The 21,698-nt window shown below is 37.3% G+C and overlaps 1 protein-coding gene across 1 annotated transcript in view; it reads right to left on the reverse strand.

Moving 5' to 3' along the window:
• Positions 1–10,395, reverse strand: part of LOC131440571 (major facilitator superfamily domain-containing protein 10) — a 22,464-nt gene extending 12,069 nt beyond the window's left edge. Inside the window, exon 1 of the mRNA XM_058611967.1 lies at positions 10,074–10,395. The gene's annotated coding sequence lies outside the window, so the exon portion shown is untranslated. The remainder of the gene's footprint in view (positions 1–10,073) is intronic.
• Between the last annotated feature and the right edge of the window lie 11,303 nt (positions 10,396–21,698).

Genomic DNA, 21,698 nt, shown 5'->3' on the forward strand with positions numbered 1-21,698 from the left:
GATGTGCATCTAACGTGTAGTGATTGGACATGAGTCTGGACATCACACGAATGAAATCTCTACTCACATCCAATCCCCTGAACCATGCCTTTGTCGATATTTTAGGAATAATTGAGTGCATCCACCGACCCAGATCATCTTTATCCCAAGAAGCTTGCCAGCTGGCAAGTGTTCTTTGGCGAGACGCGCTATAGAATTCATTGAAAGCAATTGGTCTCTCATAAATTTCACCCTCTATAGCACCACGTTTGGCTAAAATATCGGCTCTTTCATTGCCTGGAATGGAGCAATGAGCCGGGACCCAAACTATTGTGATTTGATAATTATTATTCAATATGACGTTCAGGCACTGTTTTATTTTGCCCAAGAAAAAAGGTTCATTTTTGCCAGCAGCCTTTGAGCGAATGGCTTCAATTGCACTCAGACTATCTGTGAAAAGAAAATAATGGTTTGGAGATAATGTGACGATTACACTCAAACTATAATGAACTGCTGCTAACTCTGCTATATAAACAGATGCAGGTTCTTGAAGCCTAAAGGAGACCGAAACATTATTGTTGAACATACCAAACCCTGTCGCTTCTTCAATTCGCGATCCGTCCGTGTAAAACATTTTCTCAGAGTCGATATGGCTGAACTTACTTGTAAATATTTTTGGGATTTCCAACGAGCGTAGGTGTTCCGGAATTCCACGCACTTCGCGCTGCATGGATGTGTCGAAAAATAAAGTTGAGTCAGGGACATTTAGGAGGCTGTCACGGATAGGAATATATCTTGAAGGGTTGATTTCCTGTGACATATGGTTAAAATATACAGTCATGAATCTTGTTTGAGATTGAAGCTCAACTAGCCTTTCGAAGTTATTAATAATTAGGGGATTCAGTACCTCGCATCTTATTAGCAGTCGCGACGAAAGCTCCCAAAAACGATCCTTCAATGGAAGAACTCCCGCCAGAACTTCAAGACTCATTGTATGTGTCGAATGCATGCAGCCTAAAGCAATTCGCAAACAACGATATTGAATTCGCTCTAATTTGATAATATGAGAGTTTGCAGCGGAACGAAAGCAAACGCATCCATATTCCATCACTGAAAGTATCGTTGTCTGATACAATTTTATTAGATCTTCCGGATGAGCACCCCACCAAGATCTGGTTATTGTTCGAAGAAAATTTACTCTTTGTTGGCATTTTGTTATCAGAAACCTAATGTGTCCTCCCCACGTGCATTTGGAATCAAACCACACCCCGAGGTATTTGAAAGTCAAAACCTGTTGGATCATTCTTCCCATCATATGAAGCTGAAGCTGCGCGGGATCATGCTTTCTTGAAAAGACGACCAGCTCTGTTTTCTCCGCAGAGAATTCGATACCCAGATGGACAGCCCAAACGGACAAGTTATCTAAGGTATCTTGCAATGGTTTTTGCAGATCAATAGCTTTGGGTCCAGTAACTGAAACTACGCCATCATCTGCCAATTGTCTTAGTGTACATGGGGATACTAGACAGCTGTCAATGTCATTCACGTAAAAATTATAGAGGAGCGGACTGAGGCAAGAGCCTTGCGGTAGACCCATGTAGCTAATTCTGAATGTTACCAAATCGCCATGTGAAAAATGCATGCGTTTCTCTGACAAAAGGTTGTGCAAATAATTATTTATAACCGGTGGAAGTCCATGTTGGTGAAGCTTGTCTGAAAGAACATCAATGGAAACTGAATCAAATGCTCCTTTAATGTCTAAAAATACAGATGCCATTTGTTGCTTTTGAGCGAAGGCAATTTGGATGTCAGACGAAAGTAATGCAAGGCAATCATTCGTCCCTTTATTTCTACGGAAGCCAAACTGAGTATCTGACAACAAACCGTTCGTCTCGACCCAAGTGTCGAGACGTCGTAGAATAATTTTTTCGAACAATTTTCTGATGCAGGACAACATCGCGATGGGTCTATATGAGTTGTGATTGGAAGCTGGTTTCCCCGGCTTTTGAATGGCGATAACTTTCACTTGCCTCCAGTCAGGTGGGACAATATTTTGCTCAAGAAGCTTGTTGAACAATTCCAACAAACGTCTTTTTGCGAGGTCGGGCAGATTCTTCACCAAGTTGAATTTAATTCTGTCCAACCCAGGAGCGTTATTGTTACAAGACATGAGTGCTATGGAAAATTCCATCATTGAAAAGGGGCTATCAATGGAACCATTATTTGAAAAAGATTCCCTAATAATGCTATGCGTAGGAACAGAATCTGGACAAACTTTCCTCGCAAAATCAAATATCCATCGGTTCGAGTATTCCTCACTCTCATTTCCTACGTTACGATTCCTCATTCGTCTGGCCGTATTCCAAAGAGTGCTCATTGAGGTTTCTCTTGACAAACCTTCGACAAAATGTCTCCAATAGCTACATTTCTTGGCCCGAAGTATGCTCTTGTACTTGGTTTCTAAAGTCAAGAATTTTTCAAAATTCTGAGGAGTTCCTCCTCCTCGTTTTAAAAACGTCTTGAAGGCATTTTGTTTCGCGTGCTTAGCATCTGAGCACTCTTTGTCCCACCAAGGGTTTGGAGGCCTTCTGTTAGACGATGGATTAAGAAATCGTTTGGTTTGGGCTTGTTCTGCGGCCTCCAGAATCGAACAAACGAGGAAGTCATATTCTTCAAGTGGGGGGAGCTCTTCCATTGAAGTTAAGGCACTTGAAATATTACTTTGGTATTTAATCCAGTCAATATTTTTTGTCAAATCATATGGAATATTAACTGAATTAGCAATGCCTTTGTTACTGCTAATTGAGATGATGATTGGTAAATGATCGCTACCGTGTAAATCAGGAAATACTTTCCAGGTGCAATCTAGTCGAATTGAAGTCGAGCAAAGAGATAAATCTAATGCACTTGGACGTGCAGGAGGTCTTGGGATCCGTGTCATGCTACCCATATTTAGTACCGTCATGCTAAAATTGTCGCAAATATTATATATTAAGGATGATCTGCTATCATTGTAAACGGAACCCCACATCATTCCGTGCGAATTGAAATCTCCTAAAATCAAACGTGGAGCAGGAAGGGCTTCGACAATTTCATTAAGCTGTCGTTGTCCAACTTGAGCTCTTGGAGGAATATATACTGAAGCAATGCAAATGTCCTTTCCTTTAATGTTTATTTGACAAGCAACAACTTCTATACTAGAAGTCGAAGGAATATTTAATCTATAAAAGGAATAACATTTCTTAATTCCTAAAAGCACTCCACCATACGGAGAGTCTCTATCGAGACGTATAATGTTAAAGTCATTAAAATTTAAAGCTATATTTGATGTAAGCCATGTTTCGCACAAAGCAAATACATCACATTTTTGACTATGCAACAAAACTTTAAATGAATCAAGTTTTGGCATGATGCTTCGACAATTCCACTGCAGAACAGTGATTGAATCATTTGCGGCGGATGATAAATTATCCATCAAATGATACAAAACCTGAAAGAACTGGCCATTGAGCTGATAACTGTTTCAAAAAAGTTCTAGCTATTGGAAGGAATGCCATTATGATAGTCTTTAGAGGTTCAGAAATATTGAATGCTGCGAAAATCCATTCTACAATTTCCGAAAACTTAAGTAATCCTGTTGGTGAATGTGAAACGGAGCCCACTGGATTATTGTCTTTTCTTGAGCTAGTTCCTGGATTGGTTTGTGAATTTGACAAACCAGGAGGCACAGTTTTTGGTTTTAAATTTGGCTTTTTAGCTTTAACACGGGGATCTTTTTTTGAAGATGTAATTTTAGGTGTCTTTTTAGGTATTTTGTGGTTTGTTAATCTCCTCTTAACAGACCCTTGAGGAGTGACAAACGAGGTATCTTCACTATTTCCGTCGGAGTCAGATTCCTCTGGCTCCATAAGATTTGAAAAACCGTTTTCGGTTTCCAAGGGGGAGATATGTATAACCGTTTTAAGCATTTCTGCATATGTGCGCTTAGACCGTGCTTTTAAAGAAAGCTTCATTTTGTCTTTACGCAACTTAAATGCAGCGCATACTGAAAGATCATCATGAGGTCTCTCTCCACAATAAACACATTTTTCAACATCTTTATCGCAAAGATTATCCTTATGAGGCCCTTGACATTTGATACATTTGGACTTATTACTACAGTAAGTAGCTGTATGCCCGAATTTTTTACAGTTCGTGCAATTCATAACATGCGGTACGAAAAGCCGAACAGGAAGACGAATTTTATCGATATAGACATGGCTAGGCAATGCAGATCCGGCAAATGTTACGCGAAACGAATCTGAGGGACGATAAGACTTTTTTCCATCGACAATAGATGCTGAGTACAATTGTTTGCACTCGAGTATCTTAACTCCCTCAAGCATGGAGTTTTTAAAACGGCCAACTCCATTTTTAAGTAAATCATCTGCTGTCAGACTTGCTTCAGTCACAACACCGTCAATTTCCACCTCCTACGATGGAATGTAAACTCGATATTCAACAGAAAATAATTTACAGGTTACAATTTCGTTCGCCTGTTTCAAGTCGTTGACAACAACTCGAATTTTATCTCTATTAACTTTACATATTTCTTTAACTTCAGAGAAATGTGATGTCAAATCTTTGGTAATTTGCTTCAAATTTAAAATCTTTTCTTTTTTTCGAAGATAGACTATCCATGGCCCAGTGGTACCCTGTGGATAATGTTTAGCCCTCGGAGTATTTAAACTCTTACTAGTATCCGGAATCGGATTCGGATGATCTTCCATGAGATCATCCATTACATTAAATTTTTTTGTAAATTAATAATACCAAAATAAAAACTTATGTTTAGCAAAATTTCAGATATAAGAAATAAAAAATAAATTAAATTAAATCTACCTTGTAGCTGATGTCTCAGTTCCTCTATCGTGAAGAACGACGTGAAGCTCTTCCAACGATTTCCAATTGGCAGTCTTTTGCTGTTTCCAATTGGCAGTCTTCTGTCGTTTACTGCTATCTCAGTTGCTCTGCCGTCGTTGTGAACACCACTGCACTTGCTGTACCTGACCCCAGGTACAGTGCTTTTGCTCTTGGTGGCGATCAAATGCGATGCTTGCAGTGTAGCACCTCGCGATATATGCCGTCTCTTTTGATCCTACGCAGCGTACAAATTCTGGTACCTGGTAGATCAGCACTGGGTTGCTTTAGCACCTTTGTGCCTTTGCACCCCTTCGTCTTCGCACCTTTATGCGATGGCACCTCTGTGACTCGTCACTTCTATGCTCTCGCACCTCTGTGTTTCTACACCTCTGTGCGTATGAACGGGATGGCCTTCGTTGCTAGCTTTCCAGTCGGGAAACGCCCCGAATATTGCGTTTGCTATGGGCAGTTTAACTACCTGAAGCTTAGAATTGTCTCGGTAGCAGCCGTTAACTCACGAGCCAGTACAATCGAAACACAACCTCTTCGCTTGAATGGTTTTTACTGAATGATGAGAATTTTGTATTGATAAACTTAATACACTGTTGAAGATTTTCTCTTTTAGAAATGTTCTTTCGGCAGAGTAAGGTATTTAAAATTTGTATTCAGCCCAAATAACCAAAATTGCGTAAAAAAGATTTTGTTTAAGCAGCGTACAAAGCATTCTGAACAGTCCGTTTTTAAGGAATTACTCATACGTGAATGTTCACCCGACTGAATAAACATTGAAGCAGTTCCTTATACAGCTTTTAAGTAGCGAGAAAGTTTTCTCAGAACTTGTTCGGTACGTTCAAGTTGCCAAAAAGTACCACGCGTACTTTATAGTCTAATAAAGTGAATATTTTACAGGTACTGTGGAACTTTTGTTGGCTTGGAGAGACGACGCTTGAATTTTAAATTGATATTGATCTTAGCAATTTAAACATTCTTCACAGAATATGGAATATAAAATGGCAGTCTCAATCCATTATGATAATCATCTTTAACATTGATCTAATTACCACTTATTATGTGTGATTGGTGTAATCTATATCATTAGAAAATAAAATGCAAGGAAAATTTCTATGTTTGACTTTAGTGCTTCTACAGCACAAGCTTTTTATTGATTCATTCAAAAAATTTTTGATTTGTTAAACTCGTGTCAGTGATGACCAATACTATCCATCTGACTCCATTGAACACAATTCATCACCTAGTAAATGATATCAGAACTTCTCCTGCCTACAGCAGTTTTCTAGAACAGTCATAAGCACTTCGTTATGGAGTCATTTGGCAAGCAATAATTTTGATAGTAAATAAAGCAGGTGGCTTGAAATGAAGAATCACATTGATCAAGTATGCATGTGAAATGTCCACACAAAATAACTCGTTGCGTGCCAAAAAGTTTTTTCAATAATCTTGTATTCATTCCATCGACGGCCAAACACTTATGCAACTCGTTATGCACCAAATACCTATTGATGATCTATCGGCGACTTCTTCAACGGAAAATTACATTTTTCATACTAAACAACTTTGTGGATATTCCCCACTTTTCCGACAAATTTTTCTAATTTTTTTATGTACGAACCTGGCGGGGACAGGAACTAATCAAACAAAAAAAGAATGCGTGATGCGATTACAAAGATTGATCTCTGCATTTTTATATAATTGAATTAAATTACATTATATTATATTATATTATATTATATTATATTATATTATATTATATTATATTATATTATATTATATTATATTATATTATATTATATTATATTATATTATATTATATTATATTATATTATATTATATTATATTATATATCATATTATATTATATTATTTTCTTGCATTTAAAAAAATTTCCTTGCATTTAGCATGCTCAAGTTCGTTCACCATTAGTTGTGTGATCTACTGTTTGATGCTTTGGCTTGAACGATAAGAAGAATACTGGTATAATCACTTCTCATGTTAAGTCCGCTAGAACATAAGAATTGCCCATTTTTTCATATAATTGTGTCTGATATTGATTTTTAGAACCGAACCCAACGCCAATCGTTATTTGTAGATCGAATACTAAGTAAAATTATGTTTGTAAGGCCGCTCATCATGGTTTGACGGATAAGAACTTCGGTTGATCCTTGACAGTGTTACCATCCGCTCAGGCACTTTTGAACATCTGGTACACTGACACTGACTTACAATCGAAATGTATCACGACCAATTTGATACAACGCACTCAAGGGCACGGTATACACACTTAAATTGGATTACCGACCTCAGCTGTTCAAATCTCGGTAGGTGATTTTATCGGTAAAATTCACGTTTTATCACTGCGGTACCTTGAGGTACTGCTGTCAACAAATGTCTTTTGTGCTGATATATCAGTAGAATGGAAATATTCGGTAGTTCGGCTGTTCAAAACTCGTCAAAAGAGGCAAGAATTACCGAACGAAATTAAGTGTGTAGGTTCTTCCATTCGGCTCTACAAACTTTTTTTCTATAAGATAAGCTAGATTTAGTAAACTTCCAATAAGTTTTACCATGATTTAAGACCGATTTACAATGAAATACAATAAAATGGAGGAAATGGGGTAAAATAGTCACCAGAACGTTTTGTGCGGCCAGTGTAGGTTCTACCATTCGATTCTCCAGACTTTTTTACATAATACAAGATAGTTTTCGTATGCTTTCAACGTGGTTCGCTTAAGACTTATGCCCCGTTTACACTTCACCGTTGAACGTTTTTTTTCGTAAGAGGGCAGTACACTGGCACCAGCATGCTGGCAGCCAGCAGAAGTGTAAACGGGCCATTTCTTGCGATTTAGATGAAAATTTCACATATTGGAGGAATTGGGGTAAAATGGCCACCAAAACGTTTCGTGCGGCCAGTATAAGTTCTGACATTCGATTTTATAAACTATTTTTACATACTATAAGATAATTTTTGTGTGCTTTCAACGTGGTTCGCTTAAGACTTAAGGGTGATTTAGATGAAAATTTCACATATTAAAGGAATTGGGGTAAAATAGCCACCAAAACGTTTCGTGCGGCCAGTGTAAGTTCTTCCATTCGACATATAATCAAGCCATTTCAGTAGACCGCACATTTTTACATATAATCAAGCCAAGTTACAGACCACATACTACAGAGAACCCTAAAACTGCCGGGCATCTGGGTTAAAAATAGCAGGATGGCGATTCGTGCGGCCATTAAAAACCATTTCATAGAATTTCTTGGATTTTTTACATAAGAAACACTCTTGTTTGTTGCCTTTTTCTATGGTTCCGGATTCCTTTGTGGGTTTCCTGGGTTTTTTCCCACTGTGCAATGGAAGGGAATTTAGTGAAACAGAATAATCAGATGTAAAACGTTGAAAAAATCTGATAACTGAAGGGGAAGGGAAAAGAAACTCATGCAATTGTCGCCTTCTACGACAGTTCTTGGTTGCGTTTTTTTTTGCCGGATTCTACACGACATCTAGGCGGGTATTGTCTGGAGAAAGATAATAGGTACTATCAATCTCCTAGTGGACCCCAGCCCCTACTGAAATTATCGGAAACTTGAATGTCGAAATTGAAACCATTCATGGAACCTATTTTATCGCTAAAGCATATTTGGCATTCCAATGCGCTGGTGAACAAATAAATTTCTTTAAATGTGATTTACAAAAACCCACAAGATATCGCTCTAAATGCTTCGTAATAGGGGCCTTAAAGGCAAAGCATGTTCAATGTAATTGTGGGCAAAATGCTGACTTTGACTCAGATCATGTTTTCAGAGTGTCCAAACAAAATATAATTATTCTAATTAGTTATACATTCAACTATCATAGAACGAATTGGTTTGAATACAGATTTCACATTGAAAATCACGTGGATCATGAAATGATTCTAGAAAATTCCGCGGACATCGACACAGCAATAGATAAATTGAATCATTACATTAACGAAGCTAGGAATCTTTCAGTACCCAAATCTCAAAATAAATTCTTCTATCATCGATGACAATCTTCAATTGCTCATTCTGTTGAAGAATGTTCGTCAACGACAATATTAGAGCTCGTGAGATCCTAGTATGAAAACCATAGTGAAGAATTTACAAAAATGATTTAAACATATATTTACATATATAGGTTCACTCTTTTTGCGAAACTTAAGAGTTTGTCAGAGACATAACTCGATGACGTGAATACGAACAAAACTGGCACGCTTCCTTCACACTTCCGAACATCAGTTGTGAATGAATTGTACAAGCTTTTCTTTGTGAATTGGGCAAGATGGACCGTGATCGGTCTTAGCCGTCTATCAAGACAGTACAAAGAAAAAAAAGCTTTTCCCTTCTTTACTACTAGAGTTGGAAAAGATGCACCTACACAAAAGTACGGATTAGTTACATGAAACATTTTGACATACAATTAGATATTACGAGATTATTTGTATAGTTCATTAAAATAAAAACCAGTTCTTATTGGTTTATAATCAAACAAACTCACTTTGACTGAACCGATCGAATTTCGATTCAAGTAACTATCTCATACTTATCCAATTTCGAAGGCCTTTATTTGAAGGCAGTTTCGAATCTAGTTTCAACGTTTCAATGTTTTTCATATATATTCAATATCGGGTTCGCTCACACCCTGTTGGTAAGTGTGAACCAAACTCAGTTTCGTGGAAAATCTTTGTTTGAAGAAACTGTAGAAAATCATTTCGATTTTCCAAGCAAAAAACGACATAATGATTAAATGAATTATTGTGATAAATGATCTTCAAGTATGCCAGAATTACAAGCATAGACTTTCAAAACACGTTGGAGATACTGCCTGAAAACATTGTGCTGTTCACCTGTTTGCAGCACAATACAATAAATGTAAACTTATCATTTTTATGACCTATCAGGTTAATTTCTAAAAACGTGTTACGTTTATACATATATGCTGTTCTATTTCTACAACAGTTATATTTATTCATTTTTTTTTTCAAACTATAGTATACCATTAAGCCGTAAATGAGGCATCTTGCCACGCAATGATGACTCGGTTTACTCATGGTGAATATGAACCAATTTAACAATGTGAAGACGATATGAAATAATCATACTGTTCGATGTATTCTTGTTTGAAAAACAATTTTGTTGTTCTTTGCAAATACCTACCTCGTGTAAAGAGACGGCTTACGTGCAATGTTATTTAATATCTATATAACTACTCGTGTAATGATTTAATATCTACATAACACTCGCATCATATCCTACATACTACTATTCACTTTCACTTTATCACTTTGACCAGTTTGCAGCTTCGGAAGCTGCAGAGGTAGTAAACAAAAAACTATGAACATCATCCTGTATACAAAGAATTGTCATATTTGACATTTGACAAAAAGAAAAGTTATAATCAACGATGTCAGATCTACTGAAATCTTCGTAGATCTACGAATTCGAACATTTTCTACGGATCTACGGATGTTTTTTTTTCTATGGAAATTTATATTTATCAACGGAGAACTACGGAAACTAGTTTAGTCTGGCGAGCAAAAATACAGCCTTTCGCCGCGAGAGCTTACGAGAAAAATGCATTCTACGGAAATGACACTACTGCTATCTGGCATCGCTGGTTATAATCAGTGACACGATGTACAATATTCTGGTGATCACGTTTTTATATGTGTTAGTGCGGTTGTCATTTTATTTTGGAATAACAGAGAGACGTGAAAAATAAAAAACATAAACAAATGACGTTCCGGGAGTTGCTTTTATGAAAATATTTAGAGTTGGTTCTGTTAGCGAAAATATTGACAGTGAAATGCGGTGTTTTGTTCCGGGAAGTTTCAATCGTTTTCATCACCTGCATTTGAAATGTCACCCACAGCACAATCACTCCATTATCCATGATAACTGTAATAGATACCACAGTGCGATCCGCCAAATCCTTCCTCCAACGAAATGAACAGAATCGGATGTGTGTAAAATTTTCTATATTTCGACGTTACCTTGCAAGCCCTTGAAGAAAAAATGTCCAGATTTTCAATTAGTGCCAAAGATTCGCCAGGCTGCGCGACAACTGGAGTAACTTAGAAGTGAAATCCCGATCTGAAATGGTCATTTGTTTATGTTTACATGCTTGAATCCCGGCGCGCCATACTTAATTTCGTGAGAAAATTACCAACACAACCAAACCTGTCTTACTACGCCACCAGTGTATTTTACGTCGTGAATCAGTGACGCCATTTATACAGATTTCGGTACTAATGTGTGTACAATTTACTATATTTCGACGTTACCTTGCAAGCCCTTGAAGAGAAAATTCCCAGATTTTCAAATGGCACCAAAGATTCGCCAGGCTGCGCGACAACCGGAGTAACTTAGAATCGCGATCTGAACTGGTCGTTTGTTCATGTTTACATGCTTGTATTCCGGCGCGCCATACTTAATTTCGTGAGAAAATTTCCCACATAACCAGAGATGCCAGATATTTCCATAGAAAATCTGTATTCTTTGTATAAAAAATCTGTATTAATCTGTATTCACTAATAAAATGAGATTTTTACAACAAAATGATGCTAAAAGATGATATTCAAATAGATTGTGGTTGTAGGATGGTAGATTCAATCAGTCATTGCCGCGCCCACAAGAATATTCAACGACGAAGTTTCATAGTTTTTTATCCACAACAATTGAATTGTAATTCCATATATTTATCTAGTTTGAAATTGGTGACTTTATAATTTGACATGGAATTTCAACGCCCAATATGCAATATCAATTGAGGAAATCTGTATAAACCTGTACTCTGAATTAAATCTGTATGAGCATGTAAAAATCTGTATAATACAGATAAATCTGTATAAATGACATCTCTGCACACAACCAAAAATGTCTTATTACGCAACCAGTGTATTTTACATCGTGTCTTTCACCGTGGCTACCGCTAGGGATGTCGGAAATTTCGAATTACTCGATTATTCAATAATCAAGTATAATTTTGAAACTAATCGATTGAAATTTATTCGATTATCTAGGTTATTAATCGATTACTCGATTATTCATTCGATTATTACTACAGGTGTTTTTAATTATTCGATTAGCTCAATAATCGAATATTAGTCTCAAGCTATTAGATTAAATATTACTCGATTATCTGGGTTAATAATCGATTACTCGATCAATCGATCAATATTACGACATCTCTAGCTACCGCTTTCGGTAATAAAAACAAATAAATTAATAAAAACAAATAAATAAATAATTTGTTGAATACAATTTGTTTATCAGTATATCAACCGATAAGATGAAAAGATTGTGTAAATATCGATCTGCTCATAATTTTTCATGCTTCGCCAGAAGCACAATGATAAGTGTCGGAGAGCTAAAATTCGAAGGAGATGTGCATCTAACGTGTAGTGATTGGCTATAAGTCTGGACATCACACGAATAAAATCCGTACTCACATCTAGTTCCCTGAACCAGCCTTTGTCGATATTTTTAGAAATAATTGAGTGCATCCACCGAAACAGCCCAAGAAGTTTGCCAGCTGGTAAGTGTTCTTTAGTGAGATGCGCTATAATATTCGTTGAAAGCAATCGGTCGCTTATCCTCAAGAGCACTACCTTTGGCTAAATGGTCGGCTCTTTCATTACCTGGAATAGAACAATAAGCTGGGACACAGACCACAATGATTTGATAATTATTATTCAATATGTCGTTCAGGTACTGTACTATTTTGCCCAACGCTTTATTCGTACCAGTCATGGTTTGAGCGAATGGCTTCAATTGCACTGAGACAATCTGTGAAGAGAAAATAATGGTTTGGAGATAATGTGACGATTATACTCAAGCTATATGAACTACTGCTAACTCTGCTGTATATAGAGAAGGGGGAAGGTGTCAACTAATTAGATCTCTGTCGTTTTTAGACATTTTGTTCCCACACCCCCTTTGTATCCCGTTTTCCACAATATTTACTTCTCTTTCATTCTCTTCTGTAACATCACCATCACCGCCCACGGAAGATGACTCCAGTCGATGACCAGCATGTGGTCCACCCGCCGGGTCTTTGTGTTTTCCACGGACCCACATGGACCGAAGGATACGGCAAACATAGATAGCAAAATTTATGAAAGCCATCTGGAATACTCTCATGCTATATTCAATTCACCGACCACTAACATCGCCAGCTGAAAGCTGGATTTTCGAGAATCCGCGAACCCGATACGGCATCACCTAATGATACTATGATAGTTTTAAGTTAGTCGTTAATTAAGATTAGAAAATACCCTTGGCATCTTGGAGCTTAAGCATATTTTTTATAAATATTTTGTTATCTTGTTTATGAACAACGTGCTTCAACATAAATTAATGCATTGTCTTGCCTCCACTGTCGAAGCACATAACGATGGAATATTACTTTCTGTATGCGCCTAAAGTTGATAATGTATGTTTGGGAATCAATGGGTTTGACACTGAACGTTACAAGGGAGTGAATTGTCGTACAATTATGAATGATTAATAAATCGCATGACAGTCTACATACCATTGGAGCACAGTGAACTTCGCTGGAGCAACATAATCAGGCGAGAGAGACGTCGCTTCCGATTTTTATCTGCATGCACAATAACTCTGTTCGAGAGCATGGATATTTTTGACAGATCGATGGTTATTTTCCGACACTGAAAAAAATCAACCAAAAGTTAAAGTTAATCGCGAAATGGTTCACAGCCTTAGTAGATAACTTTTTACTTTTTTATTTATGACTTCTGGTCAGTCAGTAATTTTTACTTTTTTCGGTATTTTAACGATATCAAACTAACTAGAGATTATAAGAGGAGAAAGAATATGAAATCACAGACTAACAGACAGGACACTCAAATTAGATTCTTCAATCATTTTAACGGTCATTTCGAATATTCCTTTATTTGGGACAGTACTCACATGTGTCATGATGGCGCACGTTACCCTATCAAAAACATCCTTGCTGTCATCTAGACTATGTTTATTTTTTTTCATTTACCAACAGAGTTGCCATTCATACAGGATTACCTGTAATGTATTGATTTGTATACGTCCATGCGAATTTCATGCAGGATACAGATGTAATACATATTGCCAAAACTATATACATAATTGTGCCTACTTCTCATCCTCCAACGCAATACAAAATCGAACCCGTTTTGTTACAATATTTACTTGCTTCTGGTCTGCCGCCACTTAATTTCTGGTGAAAATTACCAACACAATCAAAAATAGTCTAGATGAACAACGTTGAGAAAAATAAATGTTTGCCTTCCAACATCGCTAAAAAAGTTAAATATATTATCAACGAAATCCAATAATTTATTGTGACGATTCATCAATATTGCTCAAATATCAAAAATACCACGAATGTCTATGATCATCGCTCGCTTTCCTTCGCCTTTGTTCGATAATCGTTCTGGTATTCGGACTTGTCCGTATATTCGGGGGCGAACGAAGCCGACGCTGCTTCGTTACTTGCACGAATATCTATTCCTTGCAGTTGTTATTCGCATTGGACATACCCCCGAATGACTTAACGCGAATATCGAACGAATATTCATACAGCGATCATCGCCAAACCTAATTCGCGATGATCATTCGTGCTGTCTTTGAAACATGCAAATTAAGATGTTTCCCCCCGCACTATTACCATAGTCTTATGTGTATGTGATGAACCATATTCCAGCATTCTCCCATTGCTGCTACCCAACGAGATATGATGAATTTATTAGATGAAGAATGCTTCGCGAAGAATGGAAACAAACGATCTTCGCCGTGACGCTATTCGAACCAATTCGAAGAATAAAATAAATGAACGAATGACAAACGAATGTATAAAACGAACATTCACGATGTATACCAGCAGCGAAGAATGGATTAGTATATTCGGGTTCTCTACGATTATTGCTTATTCCTTTTGCACCCTTCTCTCTTTCGAGCAGTGAATAGTTCAGCGTTGTTCGAGACTCGCATATTCGAAGGCAGTATAATCACAGCGAGGATGCGTGAATGAATTAGTAACACGAAGAATATTTGCAACATTACGATTCATTATCAAATATTATGATGAAATCAGGCATCGCTGCAAGCAGCTGATCGGTGTTGACAAACGAGGGGAAACCAACTAGTAAAAAAAACTTTTACATAACACAAGGGGTGTACAGATAGTAAATAGTTCGCGCAGTACAATATAGGTGGAACTAGTGCATCACGAAAAATTATTTTTATAAGAATTTACTAATACTGTCATGTCTGTTAGTCTGTGATGAAATCATAGAGCCATAGTACTCAAGGAAGATCAAGGATGTGAAGAATAAAGTGCGGAAAAGTGAGACGTGACAAGGGTCATTTAAGTAAGCAGAAGGCTTCTCGTATCTAAACTTTTACCTTCTACCAGAGGAGTCGAACTTAGGCATCTTAAAGATACGAGTCATCCGAGTCTCTGATATGTCAGAAAGTAAAGGCAAAGGTCGTTTGCCATTTACTGTCCGAACCGGCAAAAGTAAAGTTACGAGAAGTTGTCACATTCTGCCCACGACGGTTTCTCACACAATGTGTTTCATTGTGTTGATATTTTCACATCTCTATACAGTTAGTTATAACACCGGAATGGAAGATTTGTCCGAAACTATTGCTTGAGTGCCTGGAGTTGTAGCGTATGGTTATGCGTCCCAGGGTGCAAGCGGCGCACGGACAGCGCTCCATTCATCGCTGTGTGTGATGGAATCCCATCAAACTTTTTTTACTTTTTACTTTTTTATTTATGACTTCTGGTCAGTCAGTAATTTTTACTTTTTTCGGTATTTTAACGAAATCAAACTAACTAGAGATTATAAGAGGAGAAAGAATATGAAATCATAGAGCCATAGTACTCAAGGAAGAGCAAGGATGTGAAGAATAAAGTGCGGAAAAGTGAGACGTGACAAGGGTCATTTAAGTAAGCAGAAGACTTCTCGTATCTAAACTTTTACCTTCTACCAGAGGAGTCGAACTTAGGCATCTTAAAGATACGAGTCATCCGAGTCTTTGATATGTCAGAGTAGATAACGTTTAGCCTTAGGCTGCAGACATAGTGGGCGCGGGAAGCGAAGCCGAGCTGGTAACTAACATTGGCAAATCAAAAGCGAGAATGATACTAGTAGTTAATCAAAAGGACTTTTGTAGAGTACAAGTGAGAAATCGGCTCAACTTTCAATCTGACAGGGTCCCCACAAACGAATTTCCAGACATGACAGTCACGACCTTTTTTTGGCGCACATCTACGGTCCTCCGTGAAACTGGCACCAATGGTGATAAATTGGTTGCATTTCTGAGTTCCCATCATACATCCATAATGCAAATGTCAAACCGTGAGAACTCATTCGATTCGGTAGCTCATTTGTATATATTGAGATTTTATGGCACACTTTGGTTGAAATGATAACAATTCAATTAATCTCGCGCTCCACCAAGCGGTGAGTGCGGTCATTTCAGAAGGTACCGGGAACGAGCCACATTTTTTACAAATATTTATAAGCACGTACATGTCTTTATTATTTATCTTTGGGGTCCCTCTGTTTTGCAGTAAGTACGTTTCCTGCTTTGGTCAGCACCAAACTCGGCTCAGCTTCTGCGCTCACTTTCTGCAGCCTAAGTCTGAACGTTGCTATGATGAGAGTTGCAGTTTCATCAGTCATAATTCAAGGAAATTCGAATTTTAATTTAAATAATGTTTCTTGATCCATTCTGCCCACGGCTACAATGGTCATACATCTTTCCATCCGTTTGTTCATAGATATTATTGAATTTTCTAGACATTTCAACCACATTTTCTCATATTTTTCTTACTGTAATATAATATAGGTGGAACTAGTGCATCACGAAAAATAATTTTTATAAGAATTTACTCATACTGTCATGTCTGTGGTTTCTCTTCACAAATCTTCTACAAAATGTCTCCAACAGCTACATTTCTTGGACCGAAGTATGCTCTTGTAGTTGGTTTCTAAAGTCAAGAATTTTTTAAAAATCTGAGAAGCTCCTCCGCCCGGGTTGGCGGCTCAATGCATAGAACACTGGTCTCACAAGACAGTTGTCGTGTTTTCGAGCCTCGACCTGGAATCCCACCAATTCCCCAAATGAGGAAGTTATATTCTGCATGTAGGGGAGACACTTTCATTAAATTTATGACACTTGCGGTACTACTCTGGTGTATAATTAAGTCATAATTTTTTATCAAGTCATATGGAATATTAACTGCAATAGCAATGTGTCGTGATTTAATCGCAACGTCCGAATATCGAATGGAATAATAGCCTGAGCGTTTGAGACTTTATAGTCACGCAAAAGGCTTGCTGCTGTTGCTGTTGCTAGGAGAGAACTGCTCACCACCACGTCCGAATATCGAATGGAATAATAGCCTGAGCGTTTGAGACTTTATAGTCACGCAGAAGGCTTGCTGCTGTAGCTGTTGCTAGGAGAGAACTGCTCACCACCACGTCCGAATATCGAATGGAATAATAGCCTGAGCGTTTGAGACTTTATAGTCACGCAGAAGGCTTGCTGCTGTAGCTGTTGCTAGGAGAGAACTGCTCACCACCACGTCCGAATATCGAATGGAATAATAGACTTTTTTTTCGCATAAATATCTGTTATATTTATATCTTGTTTTTGTGTATTACATCAACATTTTACAGTACAAGTGTTTTGACCCTTTGGCCTTTCATCTTTGTTGTTCATACGATTCGTTATTAATATTAGGTGTGTTAGTTACTCTTGTTTTACATACTAATGTTTAATCATAATATTTATTTTAATTATTTATAAAATGTCTACCTACTTATAACTATCCCTAACCTAATACGTACAAATTTTGAATTATTTGTATTTCAGAGATTGAGCACCTCTCTTCAAATTTCATGCAGTATTGTTCGAATGTTTGTTCTGGTATATCCAAGGAGGCCATCTCATGTACTTCATTAGTCCTTGTCCAAGGGGGTAGATTTAGAATCATCTTTAAGATCTTATTTTGAATGCGCTGAAGCCTAAGTTTGTGTTTCGTGCACAGCCCCGCCAATCAGGGACTGCGTATTCAATTGCGGGGTAGATGATTTGTTTATAGACAGCCATCTGGTTCTTCAGGCACAGTTTAGATGTTCTACAAATCAGCGGATACAGAGACCTAATGAGTATGCTGCATTTTTAACGATCTTGTCAACATGTGACCTGAATATCAGATGTCTGTCAAAGGTGAGTTCTAGATAGATAACTTCGTCGGACCATTGGATGACCTCATCACCTAATCGTATTCGGCATTCGTCTGATGAAACAAGTTTTGGAGATCTTGAATGTGGAAACAAGATGACCTGAGTTTTTGCTGCATTGATCACAATTTTCCAGCTTGTAAAATATTCAGTTAGAGCGTCCAGACCTGTCTGTAGTTTATTCTTCAGAGCATTAATGACACGACCTTTGTAAAGAATGGCAGTATCGTCAGCAAATTGTGACAGTACACTACCACCCGGAAGAGGTGGGATGTCTGATGTAAAAATGTTGTACAGGATGGGACCTAGGATACTTCCTTGGGGTACATCAGCAGGAATAGTAAATCTTTCTGAAAGTGCATTATTCAGAGAAACCTGGAAAGCTCTATCTGCAAGATAATTTTTGATAATTTTAATAAGATACATGGGAAAATTATACCGATGCAGTTTAAACACCAGGCCAACGTGCCAAACATTATCGAATTCCTTTTCAATATCCAATATTGCCATGGCAGTCGTTTTGGACACTGATTTGTTTTGCTGGATGACGTTGTTAACCCTTGTGAGTTGGTGGATGGTGGATCTTCCTTTCCGAAACCCAAACTGTTCTTCCAGAAATATATCCTGTTCATCTGCGAAAGCAAGCATTCGCCTTTGTATTGACCTTTCAAACAGCTTGGATAGGGCAGAGAGTAAGCTGATGGGCCGATAGCTCTTGGAAAGGGAAGGATCTTTCCCCGGTTTCAAAACTGGGATAACTTTAGCTTACTTCCACTTTGAAGGGAAGTAACCTTAAGTAAGCACCTTCGTTAAGGACCAGAAGGGCTTTGAATGTGGGAGAATTTCTGGAAGCTTTCGCTGGAAGTTCCTGTAGCGAAGCTCAGATATTCTTTCCTATATTATCATAGTTAAGTTGTTATAAGAATTCTTCCTATCTAGGATGCCAGTTCGTTGATACTGCCTCCGGTAGATATTTCGAAGTCGGATGAGTTTCTTGGTGACACTGTCAATTTGAAGAGAGGAACTCGGCATATGTTGTACTGGAACCGTCCTATCACGAGCGACTGTGATTGAATGCTGGAAGGAAGATAGGGCTGCATCGATTTCCATCGGGGAATCAAGTGGCAAATCGATATTAATAAGTTGGTCGGCGATTTGTTGAAATTGGACCCAGTCGGTGCGATAATAGTTCTTCCGAGGTCGAATAGGCACTGTGAAGATCCCAACGTCAATATTACTAGAAAGTGGTCAGAAGAGAGCTCGTTGAAGACAACCGGAGAGCTGTCTATGGCGATGTTGCTGATGAATATATCCAAAATGGAATGAACTCCCGATCTGGAAAGTCGCGTTGGTTGATCCGGAGCGAGGATGTTGTATTGTCCAGCTTCGTAATCTTCGGCAAGTACGAATCCATTTATTTTTGCTTTTGTTACATAACTTCCCAAGTAGCACGTTAAGTTGCTGTCCTGTATTTTTGTACTGTTTGTGCAATTTATCAATTTAGTTCATATTACTATTCTGGTGACTGTTGTGTTATGGAAAAAGCGCAATTTTTCTTTGTTGTGCAACATATCTTTAAATTCTTCCGTTGTTATGAACATTTATTCACAATTATTGTGCAACTAATACAAAAACTCATGCATCGATCCCATTACAAATGCAGCAATTAAATCAGCGAAAAAACAGTTGTGAAACTCATGGAAACTACTTCGTAATGTAAACAAGAATTGAATTGATGTTTACAAAAATATAGCAAACATAATTTCTAATGAATAAGTTTCACATTTGATTTTCTATACAACTGCTCGTAACACAAACATGGAACTTTAAAAATATTCTGCACATAAATAAATAGTAATACTACATATTGTAGAATTGATCTTTTAGGTTTTAGTAAATAGTAAATCAACAACAAACTGCATTTTTATGGTGAAACATGTCGTTGTACGCCTGACATTTTCAAGCGCCTTCGAATGTACGTGTTTTGATGATTGAACATCAATTTCTATGAAAATAACAATCTATTCTTTTCAATGAATAGGATCGAGATAGTGTTTGAAATATGTATAAGAAAGCTATCAAACATTCATACACCTTTTCAGACGATTTTAATCATAATGATGATTCAATTATCATGAAAAATCTTGAGATGAATTCTTCTCCAATATTTTCCATTATGGCATCGAGGGGAACAGTGTGTTGAAAAGAAAATGGTTCACCCAACGTAATGATTTATTTTACCTAAATAAATGGAAATATAAACATGTAAATATTGAAAAGAGAAATTTTTGTTTTTATTTTTATCAAAATAGTTGAATTAAACAACAATACAGTATAGTCATTCATCTTAGTGAACCCGACATTTGTGATACGCACTGTAGGTATTATTTTGGTGAGCCCATGTGCTTTAGTTGCAAAAACAAGTTGCTCAAGCGGTAATATATATCTATGAGAGTAACTATGATGAACTTAACTTTTCGTTCAATATCTTTGAAAAGTGATGTCAGGTCTGTTCATTTTCTCGCGATATGAAAACCGAACTCAAATTATCTGATTTGATTTTTGTTTTCATTGCGTATGTAATGCTGTGTTTCTGAAACTTTTATGATAATATTCTCATGTCGGCAAGTTATGCGTTCATTTCAAGCAGATAAATCTGGTACCACTTATTTGCAAGTTTAGAATTGTTTTTGTTAAAATGTGAAGAAAACTGCACACACTTACCTATAATTTCATGAGGCAGCCGAGACTATGCGGACTTGGCAGCAAAATAGTTTTTAGTGTGAGGTTTTCAATTCGACTTATCATTTTTTGCCTTGCGGAGAGCATAAATTCACTAATTTTGTTCTTCACTCGAAATATAGAGCTATTTCGGCACATATTGTACCCAATGTCAATTATGACAGCCATTTGGAAAATTTTTGATAAGTTAAACAATTGTTTTAGTTACTTCGTTTTTACATGACGATGTGAAAATTTTTGCCGAGCTTCTATAACTGCTAGTGCAACGTGGGCAAGTTGGTGATTTGCTGCACAATTGTTTTAGATGTACGTTAAATTGTTCTGTAGTGATTTTTTCGGTAGTATTGTAAAACTTAACAGTGATAAGTAGCACAACCGAATTTAATATATTTAAAAATCTTCCTGAACTTATCTAACATAAAAAACAATTCTAAAACAATTGTAGAACCTCTTGAAATTTCCATAAGTTACATTTGCTACTTGGGTTGATATTATTATTTAACTCTGAACTTTACACAATGTAATTGCTACCGCCAGAGATGTCCATCTCCTCTGTGTGACGAAGAGCAAGCAAAATTTCTCATCTTCTCTTTTACATATATACACCACTGTTGTATAAAGTGTGCACGCATCATGAGTGCGTGTTTATTTTTTTTTTACCTTTAGCACTGAATCGCATCTGGTGGATGCAGATAGTTTCACAGATGTGTACACACCGGTGAGCACTGTTGGGTGTATGGTTTGCGTAGAAAAAGCGTGGAACTCGTTGAACTTTCGTTTTTCC

Source organism: Malaya genurostris, chromosome 1, assembly GCF_030247185.1.
Source record: "Malaya genurostris strain Urasoe2022 chromosome 1, Malgen_1.1, whole genome shotgun sequence".
NCBI classification, from domain to species: Eukaryota; Metazoa; Arthropoda; class Insecta; order Diptera; family Culicidae; genus Malaya; species Malaya genurostris.